The sequence below is a fragment of the Rhyacophila brunnea genome, unplaced genomic scaffold (assembly GCF_057557595.1).
Source record: "Rhyacophila brunnea isolate RB1 unplaced genomic scaffold, BYU_Rbru_1.0 scaffold_15, whole genome shotgun sequence".
NCBI classification, from domain to species: domain Eukaryota; kingdom Metazoa; phylum Arthropoda; class Insecta; order Trichoptera; family Rhyacophilidae; genus Rhyacophila; species Rhyacophila brunnea.
Window position 1 is genome coordinate 3877686 of NW_028232806.1, and position 14554 is coordinate 3892239.

Sequence of the window (14554 nt, forward strand, 5' to 3'; positions counted from 1 at the left end):
GGGTTCCGGACTCAGAACTCGCGTACCTGGGGCTGGAACACGCCACCGGAAGAAACGTACGTCACCGGAGGTCTCGGGTTTGGCGGGATTGAGTTTGTCCAGAATCTGCGGTGTGGTATCTCACCTTAGGTTTAGTTCATCTTAGAGTAATTTGAAGCGGAGCCGTATATTCTGGAACGGACGATGTTTTGCTACACCATTGTAGACTTTAAATTAGTATACTAAAGTCGTCGACTAATTTTTAATTTTACATTTTGTACTAGGAATTTCTTTCTAGCTTAGTTTTCTCCTTGTTCGCGTCATTTTATTTGTTGGAGCGCCGGAACATGGCTTGGAATATGTTATGTTCAAATAACATAACACACAAGTATACATAATGATATCTGTCGATATGATGGCAACACCATTTCGCCCGGCCACCTGTAAAAAACATAGCGACATGGCAGCCGAAACGTCAACACTGAAGTTATTTTCTGACAGGTTCCGCCGATTAAGGATGATATAAAAAGATAATCCGGCGTGATTACGAGGCTTTTTTATACCCAGCCGTCGTCGAGTCCAGTGTTAGCGTAAGCCCCCCGGTGAACTTAGTAACCGGTGGGCTTACTTTAAATTCAGTGTACCGTTTTAACCTAAAAGAACAATGTCAAAGGACTGTCATCACCGAGTTGAACTGCAAGTATTAATCTGTATCGTTCCCGTGGTCTTTTGGTATTTAGCATCCGGACATCGTGGCTAGTATTATATTTCTATAGTTAGATCACCATAGCTCCGTTCCAATCTATTTAAATTCAATTAAATTCTGGTGTTCTTAGTTTTACCATGTCAGATGTATACACCATTGTCTTATGAGAAATTATATTTATTTATTTATTATACTACCGCTGACTTTTATTTAACTGTTCCTATTCTTTATTTTGATACATCTGACATTATCCCCTCCGGGGTTGCATTTCTAGTATTCTCATTTCAGAACCTTCGCGGCCATAAGTTTAAACCGTAAGTTATATTGTTGGAAGGCACGCGAGCGGCGTAAGGTCCCGGTTACCGAGACCTACTTCCTGAAACTAACCTACTCCTCGCTCTATCCGAATTCCCTTTTCCGTATTTTATAATTCCAATCCCCCCTGATGTATATATATATGATACCCCCTCGTAGATCCTATTTAGGTACCCTTAACATCATATCATATTACTGGCGCCCTGCCGCAGTCCCCGGCCTCGTTTGACTTGCGTGCCTCCATTTTTTTTCCTGTGAATTTTTTATCTAAATTTCGTATTTTTTTTATCTAACCCGATGTCCGTGAAGTTGCTTAGTTACTTTGACATTTGTTTTTTCTTAGGTTGGCTACCTTAGTTAGTGTGGTTCCCATTTACGCCGGCAGGCTAAGATTTGTCGCGGGAGTGTTCCGTTGTGCACACGGACACTTGATTTTTTGGAGTCCTGGCAACACTCTTAATATCGACGCCATTTCAAGCGGTCGTGCTTTTTCACTGTTGAATTTACATCGAGTTAATCCTCCATCAATTTAAACTTATTTTTTTTTTGTGTTCCTACATTAAAAGCCATTGCTTAAAACTATTATCTTACAAAGTTATTATCGTATTTCCGACAAAGTTGGCGTATTTTTTCTGCAAGGAACATAGGGGAAGGCAGTCCTTTTTTCACGTGGGCCGCAACAATTTGGAGCGAATCAAAGATAGAAAGGACGGGTGGGCTCTTGTGTTTTACCTACAAGCTTGAAAGATACGTCCTCGTCGTTGTAATTCGTCGTCAAGGACCAAGAAATCATCAGCAAAACTACTAGAATCTACACACCACTGACGCTCATCGCTCTCAACAAAAGTTAAGAAGTGTATTTTTTTTTTGCTCCGTTAATTTACCAACAAATTCATATTTTTTTTCTTTCTCTCATGTGTTTGCGATGACCCTCAGTTTTTGAACTTAGATTCTCATATTAACTTAAATTCCTTTAGTAACTTAAATTCCCTTGTTAACTTAGATTCTCTTATTAATTTATTCATTTCAGTAACTTCATATATATAATTAATTCGATTCACTAAAATCAGTAATCGTCGCGTCAAAGAAAGTTTATTGTTGTAACTTAGAGCAAATACCTATGCTAATGGTGTCTTTTAATTACCAAAATAAATTTCTATTAGTGTCCTTGACTATTCAATGTTTAAACACAATTTCACAAAATAAAATAATAACTTTACTATATATATTATATAGTTAATGGATTGACTCGGCGTACTATTTATCCAATTAATTTATTATTGACGTCTTTTGGCTGTCGGTTTTAAGAGTATTTTTTTTAAAACTTGTATTGTCCACTGATTCCTTTATAGTCGATACATCTTAATTTTTTGCAGAATATCTTTTAATTTATTTATATATATCCACCATAGGGATTATTTATATTATTTTTTTTTATATATTTATCAATTTAAACCCTAATCAATTTATAGAACCGTTATTTACAATTTGGCCTGAAATTTTTATTCTCTTCTATTTTAATACAATTACAATTTTATAATTACAATCTTATTTTTTCAATCTTACAATTACAATTTTACAGTTCTTACGATATCTGCAATTTATTTTGATAATAATATTAAACGTTTACAGTTAATTTTATGTTCTTGTATTGTCTTATTATTTATACGTTATTTTTATATAGGCGTATTTAAATCTATTTGAGTTTTGATATTTGGAGTGGGGAGTAACAGGGTGTTGTTGTTTTTTTTTTATATATATATCTTTGTTCTTGATTCTTCAATTCTCATCATAAGTTTAATAAACCTTTAAATTTTTAGTTAAATTTTCTAAATTTTCGTAATCTGATTAAACAGACTAGCTAATCAGTTTAACCGACAGGTTTTCTAGTTTGTTAATGATGGATGAGAACGTATCTGAACGTAACGTTAGCGCTCCGTTCAGTTGCCATGACACTTGGACGGAGGCTAACCTTAAATGGGCCCTGTTCGAAAGGGGTGTAGACGCAGCGGGCGATTTAGAGGCTATGCGTCTGCAGGCTCTCGCCTGGGAAGCGGGAATTAAGGCCGGCCCCCATAAGACTGCTGATTTTAATAATCCCGGGAAAGACTTAGTAAAATCATATCGAATTACCTTTGATGGCACGACTCCCGTGCACGACTTTATATTGAGAGTTGAAGAATTAAGGGAGAGCAGGCACACCTCGGCTACATGTCTAATATCGGGTTTTCCGGATCTCCTCAAGGGGGATGCTTTAAGGTAGTTTCGCCACAAAAAGGACTCTTTTACGACTTGGGAAAGCTTAAAGAAGGCCCTGTACCTACACTTTGAAGGCCCGGACGTCCTATATAAAATATCGGACGAAATTGCCAAAAGGGTACAGCAACCCGGGGAAACGGCTTCCAAATATATATTAGACATGACCGATATGGCCAAGAGAGGGTGGGTGACATTAGCAGCTTCAAACTCTTAAAGATGGTTGTCATGGGACTCGATGACAGTTATAAAGCTATTATACTAGCAAAAGAATTTACGACACTTGATGAAGTAGAGGAATGTTGTCATATGATAGACCATTTCAAGATAGGTCCAAATCGGAAATCAAATTTAAGCACCCAATCTCTTGGGCCATCGGTGGCCGCTTGTTCGTCAAGGCCGCAGTCCAAGGTTGCTCCTCGCACTCCAAAACCTCCTGTAGAATCCAACCCCTTAAATTGTCGCAAATGCTTAAAACCCGGTCACCATTATTCAAATTGTAGGACTATCCGTCACCCTATATGTTTCACTTGTCGTAAGGCGTTTACGACTTCCTCGCGTTGCCCGGTGTGTAAAGCCGCAGGCACCAATGTTTCTAGGGTCAACACTTCGTCTTCCGGACCAGTACCTAATACCGCCTCGGGAAAAAACGGAGGGCGCCTTCCGGTTGCAAACCCTCCATAGAGTACATGGATAGGGAGTGGAAGGCTTGGCTGGCATACGTCGCTTATTTTCAAAACTCATTTTCAATTTCTCCGTTAACAAGGTCCAACCACTTGGATGACAGGCCTTTCCTGAGCATTTCAATTGGTTTGGAGCGTTTTGAGGGTCTGCTGGACTCAGGGGCTTCCGTTAGCTGTATCAGTGAGCGGAAGTCTCGGAGCCTAGTGGATGCCGGTTTCAAAATTTTACCTTCTAGAGTCTCTATTACAGCAGTAGACGGTTCAACCAAACCTGCTATCGGAGCCATTCGGGTTCCGATTACATTAGGCCGCCTTCAGCGTACCATTTTTCTCACTGTTGTTTCTAGCCTTGCTCCAGAGTTGATTCTCGGAATCGACTTTTGGAAAAAAATTAACATTTCGCCAGAAATTTTTAGTGTAGTGCGGAACCAGCCGGTCCTTCCAACCCACGTTGCGTCCATTTGCTCTCTGGATCATATTTCTCTCACTTCTGTTCAAGCCCAAACCTTAGAGTCTATTAAAAACAATTTTTATTCCATATCTTTCGAAAATCGCGGTTTGGGTCGTACTCATTTAATTCTCATCACATCGAAACTACAGGCCCACCTATTAAGCAAAGGTATTATCCACTATCTCCTGCCAAACAGGCTATTATGGAAAAGGAGCTGAATGAGATGCTGGCTTTAGGTGTGGTCACTCCGTCAAATTCCGCTTGGTCTAATCCTACTATTATCGTTCCTAAGAAGGATGGTTCTGGGAGATTGTGTCTTGACTCTAGAAAATTGAACGCAGTTACAAAACCGGATAGATACCCTTTACCTTACATCTCTCAAATACTAGATCATCTTCGCGATGCAAAATTTATTTCATCTATAGATTTATCTAAGGCATTTTGGCGAATTGCGTTAACGCCGGAGTCTTGCGAGAAGACAGCCTTTGTTGTTCCTCGCCGAGGATTGTTTGAGTTCAAAGTCATGGCCTTCGGCTTGCGCAATGCGCCAAATGAGCTGCAACGATTGTCTGATAGCCTTTTTGGGCCAGAATTCGAAGCCAGGGTTTTTTGCTACTTAGATGATGTCATTATCGTCTCGGAGGATTTCGATAGCCACTTAGTTTTACTATCTAGAGTCTTTAATAAATTTAAAACCTCAGGGTTAACCATCAATTATAAGAAATCACAATTTTGCAAATCAGAATTAAAGTATTTAGGTTATATTGTCAATGAGAAAGGCTTACATTGTAACCCTGTAAAATTAGATTGTGTTAAAAAATTTCCTACTCCAAAAAATATTAAAGATGTAAAATCATTTATCGGCCTTTGCTCATATTATCGTAGATTCATTAATAATTTCTCTACCTTAGCAGCACCTTTAACAAATCTTACTTGGAAAACTAAGAGTCCCTCGAATTTCATATGGTCCTCCAAGGCTGAAAGCGCTTTTGTCATACTTAAAAACGCCCTTATCACGGCTCCAGTTCTAGCTTGCCCGACTTCTCATTAAAATTTTCTGTGCATTCAGACGCATCGGCCTTCGGCATAGGTGCGGTCTTAATGCAAACTTTCCCTGATGGCGACCACCCGATCGCATATTTCTCTCGTGCATTAACTAAATGTCAGAAAAACTATAGCACTACAGAACGAGAACTGTTAAGTTTAGTCGAGTCTATTTATTACTTTAGGCAGTATTTGGAAGGAAGTCATTTCACCGTAGTTACCGATCACTCTAGCTTAAAATGGCTTAAGACGTTAATAACCCGTCTGGAAGGTTGGCCAGATGGTCCACTAGGCTTGCGCAACATAATTTTGACATTGTACATCGCCCAGGCAGATTGCATACTGTCCCGGACGTTTTATCCCGAATAAATTTAGCTTCAGTAAATGTAACCCCTGTTTCTTAGGATGATTGGTTTGATTCTACTTTTGCAGGCTGTCAAAATCATACGACAAAATTTCCAAGATTTAAAATTATTAACGATAAACTTTACAGATTTAAAGCAGGAGAACTTCCTTTTGATGATTCTCATTGGAAGGAGTGTGTCAAGCCTCAAGACAGGCTTGCTCGTATTAAAGAATTCCACGACTCCGTTAACTCTGTACATTTAGGTATTTTTAAAACTTTCAAACGCATAGCGTATTTCTATTATTGGCCTAACCTCTTCAAAGATGTTGCTAAGTATATAAATTCTTGTAAAATTTGTAAAGCATATAAACATTCTACTAGTAACCTCCCCGGATTTATGATTACTCCTAAAGTAGTCGACCGGCCTATGCAAACCCTTTCCATTGACTTAATCGGACCTCTTCCTAAATCAAATGCAGGCTTCATGTTCGTTCTCTCTGTTGTTGACATTTTTAGTAAATATGTTTGGCTACATCCCTTGAAACGTGCCACAACTCTTCCCATTATAAATTTTTTAGAAAAAGAAATATTTTTGAAACATGGCGTACCGCACTGTATTTTGGCTGACAACGGTCGTCAATTTATCTCCAAAGAATTTAAAATTTCCTCTCCTCTTATAGTATCCCAAAATTATTTTTGAACGCTTTTTATAAACCCCAGAGTAACACAGTGGAAAGGTATAATCAAACGATTGGTACCTCCTTGGCGATTCTAGTTGGAAAGGATCATCGATATTGGTCTGCGCATTTACCCCATGTACAGGTAGCTTTAAACTCCACCGTTAATCTTGCAACAAAATTTACACCTTTTTTTCTTGTGCACGGGAGAGAGATGATATTGAATGGGCGTTACCATTTCCCTCGCGATTGTCCGGCTGATGTAGATCTAGTCCCCCAGACGCTGCAAACCGTTCTGTTTTCCCTGACCAGCTGTTGAATCGCCCGGAAATTTTCGAGATGGTACAAGACCAGCTTCTTGAAAATTTCCATTCCAGCGCTCAGCGTTACAATTTACGCAGAAAACGGGTTCAGTTTGACCCTGGTGATACTGTCTGGAGGAGAAATTTTGTTTTATCTAACGCGGCCTCATATTTTTCACACAAATTGGCTCCGAGGTTCGTTCAAAACATTGTTTTGCAGAAAATTTCTCCTAATGTGTATTTACTAGGCGATCTTAATGGAAGATCTGTCGGCCGATTTCACGTTAAAGATATTTTGAAACAGAAATTTTCCTTTTCCTTCAGAAAATTAAGTTCAATTTTAGTAATCTTTCATAAGTTGTGTACACTTTGACCTTCAGTTTATTATCCTAGTACGTTCCGACTAATTTTTTTTGTGCAAAACTAAAGTTTATTATTAAATCAAATTATTAGAATCTTTTGTTCGGAACTTAACATCAATAACAATAGTATATTGTCATCTTTTTCTAATTTTTCTGAACTATTAAACAATTATTTCTATTAAATATTTCAAATTTCCAGTAAAACGTTATTAAATTCAGTTTTGGTTAAACTTACAGTGACACTAACTAAAGTTTGTTATTCTATCCTTTTGATTCTAATTATTAATATGAAATTTTTGCCATTTTATTTTCAACTTAACTTCCTTTTGCTTTATTGCCTGTTTGTGGGTTCGAGTTTTTCTTTTTCTTTTTGAAGTTAGCGGCGTACTCATTGCGGGTGCAATTTCAGCTATAGATCTATTTTTTGATCTTCTGCGACAGTCCGTCTGTGGTTGGACTCTTACATTGCATATTGTTTTGTATTTGTATATTGTTCCTCAACTTACATTTTACAATTATTTGCAAGCCTACTTATACAATACAATGGCTACTTACAATTTACAATTATTTACTATTATAAACATGGTAATTTTCTATTTTTTTTAGTACCATTACAATTTTCAAGCATTTCAAAGTGCACTTCATATTTTTATGTTTTAATTGTTATTATCATCTTATTTTGTCTAAAGGAATCAGTGTTTTAGTTTTATATGTGTTAAATTGTGATATTTACCCCAGGTTAATTGATCTTGCCTCTTAACAGCATTATTACTTAACAATTCAAAGTCTTGTGATATTTAGAAGTCTAAAATTCTCATAGCAGCAGTAATTTTGCCTTTTATATATGTTATGGCTATTGTACGCTATTTTACATCATACTACAGATCTTATTTTATGGGTTTCAGATGTTCGTCTGCAGTGGTTCTTGTTCGTGGATCTTCAACTACCAAATCCAGCCCGGATGAAGACCCTGTCTTGCAGTTTCCCGGAGTGGAGAAGTACCCTATACCGTTTATCAAGCAATTTTTATCAAGATTTCAAGTTAATCAAGAAAAATCGATCGACGCTTAAAACAAGCTTTAGGGCTCTCACTTCGGGAGGCGGCATTTCATTCTTGGGCGGAGGAGTTGTCGATCTTCGGCGGAAATCTACTGTTAGATACTACTGCCCAATGTTGACTTTTTACAGATATTTTTACTCAGGCCTTTACTGCTCTATTTTTAAGAAAGGTTTGCTATTGTACTTGTTTTGGCGTGTGATTTTTTTGATTTTATTGTAATGATTTTTATATTTAACTAAGATGTATCCTAGCTTGGTCGCGCTCAATTCAATCCAGGATGGTGGGAGATTTTTTTATTTTTATTTAAAGGATGGGAGAGTCGAAGATGATGAGTTTCTAATTTAACTGCTAGCCTGCGTTCTGTACGTCCATTGGAATGGATCGAAATCCAATGGCGTCTTTTTTCTCAAAGACCTTGGGTGCAGAAGACGGTTCCCAAGGCAGGTGGTTTTATTTTTCTAGCAGTTGAATCGTGTCCTAAAGGGAGGGCGCTTGGCTTGTGCACACGTGCGACTGGTTTCCGTGCTTGACGTGTGGAAACCAGTGCGCTCTGATGATTGAAGGTTATTTTGGCGTTGCCTGGATTGAATCGATAAGGAACCAATCTTTAGTGTAAATTCTCTTGGCCGTTAGTTATACGGAACCTGATGCTCGTTAGCTTATTTGTTTTACTAGCCCTCACTTGAATGTGGGATGCGCTACGACCTCTAAGTGGTTTATTAATTACATTTAACTTCGGACGTGATACTGGTGTCTTTTGCGGTTGTCTGTTTTATGCGTAACGTTTCATTTAGCTTCTTTATGTTTTTTATTATTTTCCGAGGCCACCTCTGAAGGATTTCAGGTTTGGGACTAGTGCATTCCCAGGCACGAAATAATGCACCCGGAAGAGTAGTGTACCACGAGTAGTCTCTTGTGTTGCGGGATCGAGTTCATTTTAGCGTTCACGGTGTGGTAACTATATTTTAGGTTAAGTTAGTTAAGATAGAGTAACCTCGAAGATTGAACCGTGTTTGTTGAATTCTACGACAGTCTCGTACCGCAATCGTAGACCTTTAACGTAGTTTATTTAAATTTACTTATCGCAGAGCTTCACTCGTTTTGTTTTTTTTTTCTTCCTCTCTTCGTTCGCTTGTTTTGGTAATTAATAGAAATCTACGCATAATTCAGTACACGGATTAGATCATCAGCTCGTTACTTTTATATATTTTTGCATTCAGGACATCCAAGATGCCGCGATCGGTTGTTAACTCCGCTGGTATATTAGTCAGATTTGGTAGTCTGTACTCTTTTCTCGTAATTGAATTTCGCTAAATTTATTAAATGTACGGATTGACGTTTGTCGTCGATACATTATACCGTTAGCCTCATACGCACGCCAACTCAAACGTAGCCTTGTATACCTTTAGTTGTAAGTTATATTTGTATCCTATAATTCACAATTTGTAATCAATCCTATTGGTGGTTATTTTCTTTGTCACACTACAGCTGTACTTTTACAATACTGCGCGATCACCCCGTCGGCAGTAAATTCTATTACCACCATACTGGGTTCTTTTTCTCTCAACTCATTTTAAATTTTTCTATCAGCCTTTAGCTGTCAGTACTTTTGTGCTGTTTTTTTTATATACTTTCATTCAAACTTTTTAAAGAGATTTTAAAAGCATCTTGATTTATAAATACATACGCTTAAATAACTATTAAATGATGCTGTCAAATTTTAACCTGGGGTTGTATCTGTTAAAATTTGTTCTATTTATGATAATATTTGAAGTAAATTTTTTGAAATACAATTCACCGTTGTGAATTACCGGGTCACATCCCGACTATTGTGCTGTGTAACCAATTAAGGTTATTATTATATTGCAAGCTGTTGAAATTTCTCTCTTTTATACTTGTTTGCTAGATTTGGAACTTATAATTTTGGTATTAGTCAGTTAAATTTATATTTAGTATAGATACGTGGTGAACTGTGGTTAGGTAGGGAAGCCCTGCGATGACATCTAGAACTTCACTTCCCCTCAGGACCCTGCTCGTTACTGGTTTCTCCACGTTTCTTCAAAATTTTCACTTCTCATCCATTGACGGAACCAAATTTTTTGCCGTTGTTACTACATCTGCCTCGAGGCCAGCCATACCATTCTACGGAGCTGCCGAGATTTCCGACCCATACTCTCTGTACGAGCCCTGGGAAAATCATCTACTTCTGAAGTCACTCCAGGACGTCTCTAGTCGAAGACCGCTCGTCGGGTTGGTCTTCTCTCTCCAAGGACCGGGATATTGTTATGTTCAAATAACATAACACACAAGTATACATAATGATATCTGTCGATATGATGGCAACACCATTTCGCCCGGCCACCTGTAAAAAACATAGCGACATGGCAGCCGAAACGTCAACACTGAAGTTGTTTTCTGACAGATTCCGCCGATTAAGGATGATATAAAAAAATAATCCGGCGTGATTACGAGGCTTTTTTATACCCAGCCGTCGTCGAGTCCAGTGTTAGCGTAAGCCCCCCGGTGAACTTAGTAACCGGTGGGCTTACTTTAAATTCAGTGCACCGTTTTAACCTAAAAGAACAATGTCAAAGGACTGTCATCACCGAGTTGAACTGCAAGTATTAATCTGTATCGTTCCCGTGGTCTTTTGGTATTTAGCATCCGGACATCGTGGTTAGTATTATATTTCTATAGTTAGATCACCATAGCTCCGTTCCAATCTATTTAAATTCAATTAAATTCTGGTGTTCTTAGTTTTACCATGTCAGATGTATACCATTGTCTTATGAGAAATTATATTTATTTATTTATTATACTACCGCTGACTTTTATTTAACTGTTCCTATTCTTTATTTTGATACATCTGACATTATCCCCTCCGGGGTTGCATTTCTAGTATTCTCATTTCAGAACCTTCGCGGCCATAAGTTTAAACCGTAAGTTATATTGTTGGAAGGCACGCGAGCGGCGTAAGGTCCCGGTTACCGAGACCTACTTCCTGAAACTAACCTACTCCTCACTCTATCCGAATTCCCTTTTACGTATTTTATAATTCCAATCCCCCCTGATGTATATATATATGGTACCCCCTCGTAGATCCTATTTAGGTACCCTTAACATCATATCATATTAAATATCATCACACGTCATTTGTTTTTTTTATAGGCTCAACAGAGAAACCACGTCACAGCGGTTGGTTATTAACCACGTTGTCAGTTCGGTCGGATTGGTCATCTGCCTAGTATTTTGTAGTCATGTTTTAGTAGTTTTTCCTTTAAATATTCGGTCGGTGCTTGACGCACAGTATGTATCACTTTCCGACAGACCAGCCCTCACGCAAAACCAAATTGGCAATTATTGTATATGCATTTTTATTCTGTGATTGAACCAGGTTGGTAGTATGCTCTATTTTTACATACTGTCTCTTTTATACATAAAATGTTGTGGTGATATATGATCCATCATTGGATGATATGATCCAATGTGCATTATTAATCTACCAACTATTTATGGTCAATGCTAATAAATGATTTAAAATTTATCCTTTCTTAAAAATCAGATCAAATGAAAATTCAAAATAATTTGTTAAATCTATTTTTTTTTTGCTGCACACTTAAGCCTTCAGTTTGAATTATAATTTAAATAATAGGAGTTGTATTTGTCTTTTATTGTTGTTATTAGTCTCGTTTCAATTTTATGTTTATCTATTTGTATATGTTTATGTAACATGTTTGGAGTATTGAATTCTTATCATTATTTTTCTTTTTTTGCACGGATCAAACAAAAATTACTGTATCTTCATATCGCTTTTTTCAAATTAGTTAGTGGAACGAAGTAGGTAGGGAGGACCAGTGTCGACTACTAGACCTTCAGGACTAACCCCGGATCGCCTTACTTATGTTCTACTACGCATACGCAACACCCACTCTGCCACTATAATATCAGAGTGCGAATCCCATTTCTGCGCCTTCCTCGACCATCGACATACCGCCCCTGGCCGCCCGAAGTCCATCGCGGGCCGCGAGGCGAAATCCAAACCTTGGTCTGGATTTCTTTTTCCCAACCAAGGGGACAATGTCATGTTATATTAACTTGTCACACTAAGGAATATAAGTTTTACACTGGCAACACGGAGAAAAGGTCCGGAAGCAAGATGGCGACTCGCGACGGATGAGTTGTTTGTTTTGGTGTGTTGTGATTGGCGAATTTGTACGGAGAGAGATTAAGAAACGATTAAGAAGACCAGAGGCTGGTGACACGGACTTACGTGTGGGGTACCAGGCAGGACGGACGTGGAGAAGTGGGCCGGTGGCCACTTCGGTCCGCCCGAATTAGTGATGGCTTTCCGACGTAATCATAACGCCCAGACAAAGGCTTGTCGGCGTCGGATCTTGGTTCTACCTCGCAGACCTGGAATACCGTAAGCTGTATCGTTCCATTCGTCCATTTATTTATTAATCCCTCTCGCGGGATTGTCAGAGTGTCTTGTTTCTCGCTATTCAGGGTTTGATCCGTTAGCTTAAATTATTGTCATAACCTGTAAATTATCTGTCAAACTTATCGACAATATAACTTATTATCTTGAAATCAACATAAACTTTTATTTCGCTCCTAGACTCCCAATTTTATAGCCTTTTCAGATCTAGGGGCTGGCGCCCACATACCAGCGTTCTGGATAATATACATTTGTTTTCCCTTTAGAATGGATGTTCCGGAAGAATGAAATTTGAGAACGGCCGTTGGTACTCAAAAAACCCACGACCGGAAGGTAGTAGTCTCTTATACTGGCTAGCCGGCCTATATATATATATATATATATATATATATATCTCTCCTTTATAAACCTTGACAATAAACCTTGACACAAAACCTACGTGACAACAGGCTCCCCACGGCTCGAAGAAGACGACGTCACAACCCGCACCCAAGGTCGCGGAAAACTCCCATCCCCACTATCCACCCACCGCAATCCATCATGGGCACTCGCATGCCCAGCATCTTTTGGAGCTGAGTCATGCGATGAAGGACCTTGTAACGTAATTTATTCTCGTACCCTGGAATAAATACGTTATGAACATAATGGCAACACTTTGCCACAGAAATTTAACATCGTTGACATGCAAGACTGGAGCGGAATACATCTTTACGTTGGTATTCCTGCGACGGGACGCGATTGCGTCCGTCGATATCGAGCGGAGTATAGATCCGGACGGCAACGAGGGAAGTCGAGTGTGTACGAGACGTTTGTGCCGGCCTTCGGACGCTGGCGCAACAATGGACGACCATTCTCTCCCGGTATTTGTACATGTATCATTTGTTAGGGTACTAGCTTCTTGTACTATCTTTTAATAACTCCCCACAGAAACATAGTTCTCGTTGAAATAGGCCTGGCATTGTTTATTTTCAATTGTAACACTTTTTAGTATATTCGGTTGCATGTGTCACGTGTCATTTGCTATTCTGGTTTAATAAATCTATGATTCCGGACTTGGATCCTATCTAAACTAATCTTTTTATTTAATTTTCATTTTGCCTTGATTGTTCCCCAGTGTAAGGTACACTCAGTTGGAAAAATCTAGGCAATGGCGCCCTTTACTTTTCACTTTAGTTAACTATTGTCATTAAATGTGTACTGGAAGCTTGATGACGATATGAACGTATACAACGGTTCTCACGACCCCAGCAATAATAAGTAGGTTTGTTTCCTATAGGGGGGTTTTCATGTGATTTACCGTTTCATCTTTGATCTGAGCTAGACCGGATGTTAACGTGAATGGATGGGTAGGTTTGTACACTTTATACTGTACTATACATAACCCTCCTTCTTTATTAGCGTAACAACCTGATGGACAAGGTCAACAACGCACTTGCGACTTTCCCTCAAACCCTTCATGGCCGTTAAAATCAAACCAACGTCACTACAGACAGCGTTCTGGAACGCACGAGCTTCACTCCTCACAGATAAACACGAAATCCGACACTTCCTCGAGGAGCACGACATTGATATTTTGCTTATCAATGAAACGTGGCTCAAACCCTCCAATCGATTTAACATACCTAACTACACTATACACAGGAACGACAGACCAACCAAAGGTGGCGGAACAGCCATCCTCGTAAAATCAAATATCGAGCACTGTTCAATACACTTGCAGCCACCCGCGCGCGTCACTCGTCAGGCTATAGAATCAACCTCGATATTATTAACCACTAAGAATTACGGCTTAGTTAAATTCACAGCTATTTACATCTCACCTAGGCAGGCTCCCACCAGGTCAGAGTACGATAATCTTCTGGACACCATTAACGATACTCCCACAATAATAGCGGGCGATTTCATCGCCAAGCACCCTGCTTGGAATAACTACAA